At 33.2% G+C, this 13,754-nt stretch overlaps 1 protein-coding gene and 1 non-coding gene across 2 annotated transcripts in view; one reads left to right on the forward strand and one right to left on the reverse strand.

Annotated features, from left to right (window-relative positions):
• The window catches only part of LOC111427128 (dendritic arbor reduction protein 1-like), a 180,146-nt gene that overhangs the window by 136,417 nt on the left and 29,975 nt on the right, over positions 1-13,754 (reverse strand). The gene's annotated exons all lie outside the window — the stretch shown is intronic.
• TRNAE-CUC (transfer RNA glutamic acid (anticodon CUC)) lies at positions 3,593-3,663 on the forward strand. The gene has a single exon. It is a non-coding gene; the product is annotated as a tRNA-Glu (tRNA).

The following is a 13,754-nucleotide window of genomic DNA, read 5'->3' on the forward strand; positions in this document are numbered from 1 at the left end:
GACCTCCGCGATTTGAGGCTAAATAGTTCCTTATATATAATTGGTAAATATTCAAAGTCTCTTGACGATTTGAGGGTAAATTTTTTTATAAGAAATTTTGTATCTTTACCAAGATATATAAGGAACAAATTCGCTTCAAATCGTCGAGGTCGCTTGCGGGCGAGGCGCTAGATTTGATATATCACCACAAGATTGTAGCGCCTCGCTCGTAAACGACCTCGGTGGTTTGGAACTATTTAAGCTCAAAGCGGCGAGGACCCATGCAGACAATAATAATGAATAATATCAATATTTATTATTATTACTAGAACTTTTATAAACAAAAATCTTGCTTGAAGCCATAATATTCATGATTTACAAAATTTTTGATTCGAAATATCACTCTCAAGTTACAAATGTCATATTTAACATTACAATGTTATAATTAAAGTTTATAAATGTCATTTTAATATTGATATAAAAATGTTTGTTGTTTATAGTCATTTCAAGTAAATATCTCTGGTATTTACACATTCATGTTATATAGAAACTAACAAATTGAATGACCACGAAAAGTCATGTAAGTACTTATATTCAAGAATAATAATTTATTGATTGGTGTTCATGCACCTGTAGCGTTGTTAAATACCAAGTAACTTTTTATAAAACTCAATGATATGTGTATGTAATTCGTTTGTAATTTTTTCGCCGAGATTATGATGTCCGTAAAAGGTAACCAATATCCGCAATATTCATTGTATGTTAATAACAGGACCATTTATCTCGTAATCAATGCCACATTTTAAACTCATTAACGCAAGCGTTTAATTATCGGTGTTGCAACAACCACGACGACCGTTAGTTGCAAAGCGTCCGCCTCGTGTCAACACAATTACTTATCGTCCGAGTTATGACCTTTATTAAAGGTATTTATGGATCACGTTGAATTCGAGAGGATCGTTTTGCGCTTATACGAACGAACTTCATTAAAGTGGCCATTATGTGCCATCGGGGCGCACAAAAGATAGCCAATAAATGTGACGAAAGCCGCCACAAAGACCTGTTCTATCGGAAATTATTTGTACGCGTTTAATTGGTTTATATTTTAACGAGGTACGATTCGGTTTCGCGGTCCACTGAACCGACGATTTACTGCGAAAATACGATAGGGGTGTGCGTGGGAGTTTATTGCGGTGAGTAAAGTGTACGCCGTAACGTTATCGGTTAACGATAAATTTGTTCTCTTCTTGTCATATAATTTACAAAAAGATTTTTTTTGTTATATATAAAATCAAAAATTTTAAATGTTAATTAAATAGTTAATATGTTAATGCGGGGTCAATCGGATCACTTTCTCCGCAAGAGATCCACCTGCTATGGTATCTGGAGCACCGAAAGCAGATCTCCATGTTCCTCCTCCTTCTGCGGTCGGATGCCTTTGCATCGTTCCGTTATATTCGGCCCGAGGCATTCCACCAACTCCAACAACTATCACGAGCGTGACATTTCAGAAGCGCACAGTGCGGTCCCATGACGCAACAACGAAGCCAGCCGCCGCCGCCACAATTTCTCTCTCCTTTCGCTCTTTTTCCACCTTTCCGTGATATTTTAATTCGCAACGGACCGTTGATAATTTAGTTTGGTGTGCGAGAATTCGATTATGCAATCGATCAACATCGATACCACACGCGCCGGTCACGCTAAAAATCGTCTCAAACGGGGGTGGTTAAATTTTTTGTCTGCTCCTTTCCTTTTCCTTTTCTTCTCTTTTCTTCATTTTGTTGTAGGCACCTCGAAAGTGAAGGGGATGTGTTAAATGTTAAGGCTCCGGGTTTTCTGCCGTGTCACGAATCCGTCGTCGTCGTGTTTCAGTCCAGTCGATGATTGACAAAATATCGGTGCGTGAAAGCTGCATGGATCGCAAAACGTTAAGCTAAATTGTTTCGGTTTTATTAATAACCCAAAGAACATTTCACGATTTTGAATAATATCTGATTGGGAAGGTGTTAAAATGTTGATGAAATGATTTAATTAAATTGAGAAGTCGATTATTGTTATTTATTTGTTGCAATATCATAACCACACCTATAAGTACAATAATGGTATTATTTATTTATCTATTTATTTATTTATCTCAAGTGGGTACAGAAACATTTCGAACCCAATAACACTGTACCACAAACAACCAGTTGTATACAAGTTAAATTACAGTTCAGAATAATAATCATGAATTAATAATAATCGTACAAAAGTGAATTGAAAGGAGAAAAATAAAACTAAGTCTAGGTGATATAAATATCACATATCAAATGAATGCCGAAGGCAAAACACACCAACTGCAGCAAAGAGCAACTTTTAAATGCATAGAAAGAATGCTAAAACAGATCTATGTTAACACTATTTGCAGACACTTTGCAATTTCTTACCAGCGACGCTATAATTATAGTGATGTGTAGAGAAGGAAATATTACACTTTGATAAGTTTAATGAAAGGCGATTATTTAAGCAAAAAGCATGAAGATTATCTAAATCTGATTGCAATCTAGAAAAATCAAGAGGTGACATACGGAGAAAGAGTTTTAAATCGTCAGCATGCATTAAACATTGGGCATAATTAACAACGTCAAATATGTCATTATCATAAATATTAAATAGTAAAGGGCCTGGATGGCTACTCTGGAGAATACCAGAAGGAACCGACACAGGATAAGAGAAAAAACCATTAACCGAAACAATCTTGGATCTCTCCTTAAGATAGGAAGGAAACCATTGCAAAAGTTTCTCCTGAATATCAAACTTCATTAGTTTAAACAAAAGATCCATCCAATCGAAAGCTTTACTAAAATTCGAATAAACTGAATCAACATGACAAGAATCATCCAAAGAAGATAAGATGTACTGGACATTTTCAAGCAAGTTATCCTCAACCGAGCGACCAGAACAAAATCATGTTGTCTACAATTGATTTTAGACTTAAGGACAAAGAATAGATGTACTTGAACCACTTTCCCAAATGCTGGCAAAATAGATATGGGGCGGTAATCAGAAATAACTCTACGGTCCCCAGATTTAAAAATGAGAAGAATAAAAGCCCGCTTCCACAATAAAAGAAAATTACAGGACATCCATTACTAATGAAGCGTTAAATAAAATAGTTAAAGGAAGGGAAAGAGTGTGAACATTCCTTGATTAAAATTGATGCAATACCATTAATATCAATACTGTTAGTAACCCTGATGCCCATCAGAGCCTCCTCAACCTCAATCCTATCAAACTGCATCTGACTCAAAGGAAGGGCATCCGTTTCCACACAATCCACATTCTGCTGGATTTGAGAAGAATTAACAAAAACCAAAGAAAAGAAATCAGCGAAAAATGAGCATACTCCGCACGCTTCTTAGATTTAGCTCTTTCAGCTCTTCTAACAACATTATAATAACATTATTGGGTATCTTAATTGTAAAGAACCACGTGTTTAAGGTTGTGTTAAAAAATTGAAATGAATTGAATTTGAAATTGTTTATTTTAATTTAACCAAAATAGAACACAGAAATAACTTATTTTTGTATTTAAATAAGTCTGGATATCACGGTGGTGCTATACAAATAGCAACTCCGATGTGGTCTAGTGGCAGGATATCTGGCTCTCACCCAGGAGGCCCGGGTTCAATTCCCGGCATCGGAAGCTTTAATTTTTGAATTTTTTTTTATATCCTTAAAATAAAGATATATGTATTAATCTAAAATTAAATTTTCTCATTCTTATTTAAGTCCTTAACATCTTATGATTACCTCAAAGATTCAAAATGAGAATCAAAATTTCAATATTTAAACAACCCCTTATTTATTACAACGGTGTATTCATAATTTACGACCGATAATCTTGATTACAATTACAAAATATGAGCAACATTTATAACGTCCGCCTACGTAGTCGAGATCGACTATACACTGCGCCATTTTCATGTAAAGGACGTAAAAAATGACGAAGACAATATAAGTTACTGGTTGCGTCCCAATACAATTTATCTTAGCCAATTATAAGTATTTCTAGTGGTAACGTTTCTTATTGTACATTTGCAACAGTGAATGTCTTTAAGATATATTTAAGGGTAAAATTGTAAGATAATGTAACTACACAATAATCGTGAGTTTAACTTTGAATTTATATACCAATAATGGTTTAGATTGTTTAGAAAGGTTCACACCTAAGTGGTATTTCTCCAAGAACTTGAGATTTTTTTATTGCTTTCCCAATAGAAAGTACTAATTTACGTTCGATGTGGAGCAACATACTAACTCTGTAGCTAATTGCGTGGCTATATCTTCCTTGCGGTTGGGTTGCATTGTCAGGATCACCAGCGTATATTCACATAGATAAGTACATACGGTGTACTTTCCATTTTATCTAATCTTCGAACCGGGCTAACGCCGTTCATTGGTCGACCAACTCGGTCGTTTCGTTGCGTTCGCCGTCGTTCGCATTAACTGCCTCCTCGACTATCGGACTATCGGTCACCTTAACGATTGTACCGGAGTTATTATTGTCGTGAAATATCAAATTCTTATACGAATACTATCTCTTCTAGTCGTCGTCGTCTCCGTCCTCGTCTCGTTTCGCAACTGCTTCCCTGCCCGTTCAAGGAATCTGGCACGCGTATGTGAAAATATCTAATTAGATTACGTAAACGATGAGACGCGGAAGACTCGACGAAACAATGCGCAGGATGACATTCAATGTGAATTGCGTTAAATACCGATATTACCTATTATCGGATAGGCATTCGAATACCATTTAACTATGAACGTATCGATAGTTATTACCGGTAAGGTTGGAATTTACATTTATAGTAAATACTTACTTTGTCAACACTACCATATTAAATATTACTGTTAGGAAACTAGTACTAAAATAGAATGTGACAAATTTTAAAGATTCCAGCAATTTTTCGGGACATTAAACAGGAAACTTTATTATATATCGTTAATTCCATAAATTGCTTACGATCAAGAATAAGGATATTTTACATCATGTTTACGACACGGTGGTATAGAGAAGTTGATTGTTAGAGAATAATAGTTGGAGATGAGCTAAGCCTGCGAGAGTATTTTGGACAAGGAGGGGGTTCAGATGAGATTACCCATTGACCACAGTCTGTTTCTGCCATTAAGATTAAAAACAGATTGGGGAAAAGCAAGATGGTAGTTGGATCAAGAAACATATCCTATTCAAAAAACATAGTTATAGAGAAAAACTTTTTAAAAATTTGGAACTCAATTTGAAACAAACAAAAATAATGAAATTCTGTAAGGGATGGAGAAGGTCTGAACTAGGATGTAAGGTAGGATGTATGGAGTCCACAAAGAATAACAAAGATATAGATTAAGATTCTTCGGTTAAATACGTAAATGATATGCACTACGATACTTGCAGATTCACAATTTGGCGAATATTGAGGCACACAAGCCCAGAGGATCTTCCCCATCGAGTATAATTTTGAGAGTGATTGCTACAGCAGCATCAGTTGAACCCAAACTTTACCAATAACATTTTAGCAACAAATGAAACGATTTTCACACGTAACACATCTTCAACAAAGATTTTCTGTGAATGTGTGGGCTGGAATTGTGAACAGACTACTTATTGGCCCTTTGGAACGGATTGCTCGAAGATGTTGCTCTTAATATTAGACAAGATGTGTGGTTCGGTTGGGTTTTTCCAAGATAAAAAAAACTTTTGCTACAATTTTTTTCACCTATTTATTAATCATTATTTGTCATGAGGAATAAATTCCCAAGTTTCTCCATATAGGTTGATGAGAATCAATCTATATGGAGATGATCATGAATCTGAAATATCTGTATCTGGGCCTCAGAGCCAAAAAAAAAGGGAAGGTTTAAACCCTTCGGTCGATCTTGGCAAGAAGTTTATATAAAAAGTCGATCTTGATCAAAAATTAGTGGACACCACTGCTATATAGGAGATGATCATTTTTATGCGTTCGAATGAGTTTCATGCCATCAACAAACGTTTCACCGATCATCGTGGGCTTAGTTAATATCTTTATGATGATTACGGTAGTAATTTGGTCGATATCAGCAAGGAATTTTTGCTGCTTTTAGAAAACTATCTAATATACGACCACTACCGTAATCACTCCAAAAATTAATTTTTTTTTATATTTTCGCTAATAATTTTCATACTCCTACAGAAAAAGTTTTTTTATCCTTACTCTACTTAAATAACACAAAAGTTAGTGTAATTATATAAATATTTATTAATAACGAGTTAAAAAGTACTCCCTCTGTCCCAAATTATGGTATACATTTCTCTTTACAATTTGTCTGAAATTATGGTATACAAAACTTTGGAAACTGTTTTATTGTATTTGTAAAATTAGTAAATCAGTTTGTAACGATTTTGATATTTTGAGAATTTCTGACTTGAACCTAAGAAATGGTGATATTTAAGATAGCATTGGTTATGAATTATAATATCTTGAGTCATTATCATTAATTTTTATGCAAACGCTTTTCTCTATCACCTTTAATTTTCTGTTTATAACAGAATTTAACGCAGATGATTGTCAATTTTCATATTTTGCGAATTTCTGGCTTGAACCTAAGAAATGGTGATATCTATGGTGGCATTGACTATGGATTATGTTATCTTGCTTCATTATCATTGATTTTTATGGGAAACGTTTTTCTCTATCACCTCTAATTTTCTACTTATAACAGAATATAACACAGATGATTGTCAATTTTGATATTTTGAGAATTCCTGGCTTGAACCTAAGAAATAGTGATATCTATGATAGCATTGGTTATGAATTATGTTATCTTGATTCATTATCATCAATTTTTATGGGAAACGTCTTTCTCTATCACCTCTAATTTTCTACTTATAACAGAATATAACACAGATGATTGTCAATTTTGATATTTTGAGAATTCCTGGCTTGAACCTAAGAAATAGTGATATCTATGATAGCATTGGTTATGAATTATGTTATCTTGATTCATTATCATCAATTTTTATGGGAAACGTCTTTCTCTATCACCTCTAATTTTCTACTTATAACAGAATTTAACACAGATGATTGTCAATTTTCATATTTTGCGAATTTCTGGCTTGAACCTAAGAAATGGTGATATCTATGGTGGCATTGACTATGGATTATGTTATCTTGCTTCATTATCATTGATTTTTATGGGAAACGTTTTTCTCTATCACCTCTAATTTTCTACTTATAACAGAATATAACACAGATGATTGTCAATTTTGATATTTTGAGAATTCCTGGCTTGAACCTAAGAAATAGTGATATCTATGATAGCATTGGTTATGAATTATGTTATCTTGATTCATTATCATCAATTTTTATGGGAAACGTCTTTCTCTATCACCTCTAATTTTCTACTTATAACAGAATATAACACAGATGATTGTCAATTTTGATATTTTGAGAATTCCTGGCTTGAACCTAAGAAATAGTGATATCTATGATAGCATTGGTTATGAATTATGTTATCTTGATTCATTATCATCAATTTTTATGGGAAACGTCTTTCTCTATCACCTCTAATTTTCTACTTATAACAGAATTTAACACAGATGATTGTCAATTTTGATATTTTGAGAATTCCTGGCTTGAACCTAAGAAATAGTGATATCTCTGATAGCATTGGTTATGAATTATGTTATCTTGATTCCTTATCATCAATTTTTATGGGAAACGTTTTTCTCTATCACCTTTAGTTTTTTTAACTTTGTTCAGAAAGAAACAATAAGTTATTCTATTTTGATGTATAAGACTATAGATAAATTATGATGGAAGTATAAAGTGAGCATTGGTAATTTAACAAATCATAACGTCGTAGGTAAGGTAACACATAAAATTGTCAAGAAGTAGACGACGTAACTTCTGGTTTCTTAACAGCAAAAGTGGTTTTATGGAAATCCAGGTTTGCAAGTATCATAAAATATATTATTTGCTATGGGGAGATGAATAGATGCGAGACACCAGAAGACAACGAGAACTCTCTATGCGCGGATGAAATATAACGGCCGTTATATTTATAATTTATTCAAATCAGATAATATAGAATCATAATGCATTTATTAAATATATCGGGAGTAAGCATCGCGGCAACAGCCTCGCGATTTATGTGTTTGTTTTCAAGGACCAATACTTTATTACCATTATTTATATTGCGCGATAAGAGTAGCGTTGTGCCGGAATCTCGGTTGCGGCTAAAGGTTACGCGCATTCAATAAGCCTTTTAATGGTCAGGAGGAGAATTATGAAATCAACGTTGGAAATTGTTCCGCGTACAACAATAGACGTCGGTCAATTACGATGTTTTATCTTGTACGATAATCGTGATTAAACCGGGCGTTTATGTTTGCTTAATACCCCATTACGGACAATAAAGACGCGTATGGAAATTTCAATGTGAAGTTAAAATATTGCGTTATAACAATAAATCGTTATTTATTTTATTAAACGTTTTTATTTAACGCAATAAATTTTAACATTAGAAATCCGTCCATCGTACATTCCTGACACAATGGGACAGCGTTGCATCGTTTTTCATTGCGCCAACCGCGAAAGCTAATAATAACTTTGGAGCGTTTAATTATACGATCCCGATGAATATTTATGTTAATTTATACATAACTGGAATTAATCTGTAATTCATAATACCGTGTTAATTTATTGCATATCGCGTGGTAAAGATCGCAAAGGCGCTTTGGGGTTAGGAAACCGTCTCGTAAATATCAATTGGATGCAAAACCATTTCGTATCGCAATGATAACGATCAATTTTGTAAAATTATTGAGTTGGCAACAACTATTCCTGTAAATCAGAATATCTACTTCTACTAAACATATTATTAGGTTATAAGAAATGATACGCTGGTATGTTAAATAATAAATAAATAATTATACTTAATTGCTGTCGGAGTGTAAAAGGTAAAGATTCCAAATAGAGAAATCTAAATACCAGAAAAGGAGAACTTCTTTACTAAGAACATTCTTTTTACTGTACATTTGCAAAGTAGGAGACCCGATACAAAGATGTTACTCAAAAAAAACAACAAATGAGCCCCTCTACAGTTGTCTCGCCAATCTTAGAAACCAGTAATGTCTTACTACCACTACCAATAATTGCTTAATTACCGCCTGTATTGGTCGCCGTGAAGGTTAATTATTGCGTACACCTTTAACGTGACACTGCTATTTCTGCGATGCCATCGTAATTAAGGTGATGTCGTCCTTCCGTATACATCAAATGGCTTCTGATTGGACGCAGTTTGCCAGGTCGTTTAACGACTATTCAAAATGGCAATAAACTGTCACGAATGAATAACCGATCGATCGCATTCGGAGCCTTACTTGACTATTTTTGGCTTAAGAATCTAGAGCACTAACCAGTGTTTGTCCTAGATAACATTCCGACCTTTCTTGACGTTTTCAATCTCGCGATACTATGTTAATTGTTTAATTATGGGCAATTTTAGAATTATTGGTATTAAACCAATTCAATTGTACTACCATTGAGAAAAAAACGTAATCAAACCATTAAAATGTTAAGAGGAAATAATTGTTAAAGAGTTACGTGAGAAGTTTTTAAATAAATGATGACCTAAACGTTGATTAAAACATTATTTATAACATTATTATTGAGATACTTCTATTTTCGGAAATGTTATTTTTCTATGGTAAATGTTGTTAACTTGTGAATCACGTTTATGATGCTAAAGATGTAAACAGTAGCTATAAATAATCGATCGAAGGTGGATTATCCGTGTAGCTGTATTTCATGACTAATTTGAATTACGATGCGTGACTCGTCGGCGAAAGACTATAAATTTGCTGTAACACATTTAAATTTTAAGGAAACAACAACGTTTTCTAAAGAATTAAATACTACTTCGCGGAACTTTGACAAAACCTGTCTACCATGACTTCATAGATGAATAAACTAAAAATAAAAACAGAAATAAAAACTTCATTAACATAGCACGTTAAATTTTATTATCAATGGTATAAAATTGCCTTGCAAATTGAATTAAACTTTTTTAAGTCGACCGCTAATTACAAAATTATTCAAATTTATCGTTTACTCCTACGCACTTATTATCTTGAGGCGATGAATGTCGCGGAGAGTAACCATGGATTATTGCAAAACAAAGTTAATACATTCGTTCTTATTTAACTGTGCGTGTCACTTTTAGTGTTATTACTTTTTTTTACACATTTACGACGCCATAAAATTGTCGCAAAAGTCCTCAAACTAAAGTAAGCGGCTGTGCTCGTTGGTGCACGTTAAAAAAACTGAATACCAACATAAGTAATTACATTATAAATTACCGTGCCATTAACAAAGTGAGTGGGGTAAGATAAAACGCCGTTGTATATAATATGTTTAATGTGTGTTTACTGCAAATAACCAACATTAAATTGATAAGATTGAAAGTGCTTTGTTGGCATATTTTGAAAAAATCAAATATGAAAAGGAAAAAGTTTATATAAATTACCACATAATTGTTAGTTATTGAATTTACTAACTCAACTCTTGCCACACACAGCTTTATTTCCACAATTTATAGTTTATGGATAGAGAAAACCATATTCGTAAAGCAGTTTAAGTTAGTTAAAGCAGTGACAAATAGAAACAATAACAATCGTAATTTATAACCGCCCTAACAATACCAGGATCATAAATGCAACTGCAAATATATCACTCGGTAATTCGTTCAAGAGCGAAATGGGTGGTATTAAAAGTTTACTGTTGCGATTATGTAAAGTCACGACTTATTTCTGTAGAATGTCTGACCTATGGGACAAACAATGCTGTTTCTGATAAATATTAATCACTCCAATAAAGAATATTATACTTATTAACATTTTGATAAATTATTTCTAAATGGTATACAAAAAATCTTAATGTATATAAAGTATCATTAGATTAAATAATTTTGATATAGTATACTGGATTGGATTGTTCTTTCAACGAAATTATTTGAAAACCTAGCCAGAAATCCGATTTGATGGTTAGATTTGTAAATCTAAAACTCGGATAAATAGGATAATGTGGCTAACTTACAATTTTCATATCAAGATTTCTTACTCTTCCCGTTACAATACATGTACTATGGATTGTATGTCTTATTCCACCACAAAGATGGCATCACTCAATGTTCTTACATGATTTAGCAACATGGAAAACTGGCATACAATATTTAAAACATTGTGTCAAATGTCAAACTGATGAATTTTCTTGAAATGAGTTCTAATTTTCAATGATGGTCCCTTTCTATACCAATCTCCACTAGATTTCTATTGCGCAATTCATAAATAACAAGATGACAAAGTTGGGAACAAAAAATGTCCTTATGGGATTTAAATATTGTAATGAAAAAAAGATCATCTACCATAATCTTATTCTTAATTAAGTTGCCTATTTTTGATGGAGTTAATGAATTTTTCAGGATTTTCACATAGTCAAACATCATTGTATTCTTATCATGTTATAGAGTAGGATCTTCAAGGTTCAATTTGAGGTATAAATCGTGTATTTACTCTTAAAAATAAAGTTGGTAGGACTTTTTGAAGTTATAAATCGGGTTTTTACTCTAAACAATCAAAAAATATCTTCTTCTATACATTCTTCCTTATAATCGTCAATAAAGAAAAGAAAAACTTCCTTACAAAAGGAAGCTATATTCGAAAAACCAAAATATTATTATAAACAGAAACAAATTACGATGATTTTGATTTATAATTGCATCAATTTGCTATGAAAATCATTGTTTATTCAATTAAATTAAATTGATCCATACCGATTAACTTGTACAGTACACATACGATTGGTATTCAGCAAATCTGAACCTCCTAGAGAGAATGCGGCAAGACGAGAATTCCACGAAAACGAAAAAATCTTTGACTACTGTTATTGTAATTCCAAACGCGTTCGGAACTATTGCGGACAAAGTTGCCTCAAAAGGAGTAACACGAAAAAAAATCAACAATTGATAGTTCCCGGTGTAATTGTGAACGGATCGTTGTTGTGGGCGTGCCACGGCGAAGATCGGTCCCGATACCATTGACCTTATGGGCCACATAAAAAGCGATTTTAACTGCAGTGGGTCACTGCCGAAGCAATATCAATAATGTGCTACACCTACAGTTCTTCTTTTTATGGTGTTCGTTAAACGCGTGATACGGGAGTTGATCTCTATAGAAATACATTAAAACTGTGTAATACGCCTTGAGTGTCTTTTACTTTTCGAATTACGTAATCATTTATTCAATTTTAAAGATAAGTCATTAGAACAGAGAGAGATTTTCATTTTAAGTGATTAATTATCTCAACCAAGATTACAATTTTAGATAACGGAAACAAATGCTGAAAAATTCAATTCAATTATGTAAACTAGTCACTTACTAATATCGATCCAATATTTTATATGTTAAAATAATTAATTACCAAACGTATTGTTAGAACCTATATCAGTCTTACATGGTGTAATATATTGCTTAATTGCTTTAAAAATTCCAAAACATGTGTACAAACGTTAGTTATCGACATTATTGATTTATAATAATTGGCGTTTAATGTTCTTATCAATATCTTAAAATTTTTTATGTTCCATTTTTTTTTATAAAACATTTTCACATTTTTTATTCAACTACTTTATAAAATCCGGCTTAAGGTAATAATACGGTCATATGTGTACCATTGACAAGAAATGATTAATGTTTATAACTTAATCCCGTTATGAAAAGCGACTTAAATATGAGGTCGAGCTAACGTGCGGCAATTACAAGACAATTCTTGTTCTTACTACGTTAATTGCTCGATTCCGATAAGGCAATTTAAGTCTTTGTTGACGTTACGCAAACGATTGCATGTTATCTTCGGCATGGTCGTACGTGTATTTCAACAAAGACGGAGCTAGTCAAATTGTTGATGAATGGGGCCGTGTGTGTGGGGAGCTTCGTTCCCACAAAAATGTATGTACACGTACGACTACGTCAATATTGACATTTGCTTTACGCCATTAGTACAATGGCACTAAACGTGCTAACCGGAAATACACACACACGTATTATACGGCTACACTCGTTCAAAATTTTCTTATTTGTATAATAATTTTATAAATTCCATTTTTTTTAACAAACATTTAAGAAAACAACTTCATGAATCAACGCTTATGAGTTTGCTTCTTAAGTAACAACAAAATTGTTGTTTTTGTTATGCTTCACGATGTTAAATTAGAAGGAGAAGCTCCGCAATTAACCATTATAAATCTAACAACCGAAATAAAAGAAGTTCTTTGTTTTCAGATAGAAAAAGGAAAGACTTATTCATAAATACTTATTAAGAACAATAATGTCAGACAAACAACAACAAGTTGGCAGACTTCAAAATGATGAATAGGAATTTGAAGTTATAATAGCTCATGCTACCAACGAAGTTGAAGGCTGGAGATACAATAGCTCATGCTGCCAATAAGTTGGCTGACTTTAGAAACGAAGTAACAGGCTGGATATACAATAGCTCATGCTGCCAATAAGTTGGAAGACTTTAGAAACGAAGTAGAAGGCTGGAGATACAATAGCTCATGCTGCCAACAAGTTGGCAGTCTCTAGATACGAAATAGAAGGCTGGAGGTACAATACCTCATGCTGCCAACAAGTTGGCAGACTTCAAAATGATAAATATGAGGTTGGAGATCTAATAGCTCATGCAGCCAACAAGT

The sequence above is a fragment of the Onthophagus taurus genome, chromosome 2 (genome assembly GCF_036711975.1).
Source record: "Onthophagus taurus isolate NC chromosome 2, IU_Otau_3.0, whole genome shotgun sequence".
NCBI lineage: Eukaryota > Metazoa > Arthropoda > Insecta > Coleoptera > Scarabaeidae > Onthophagus > Onthophagus taurus.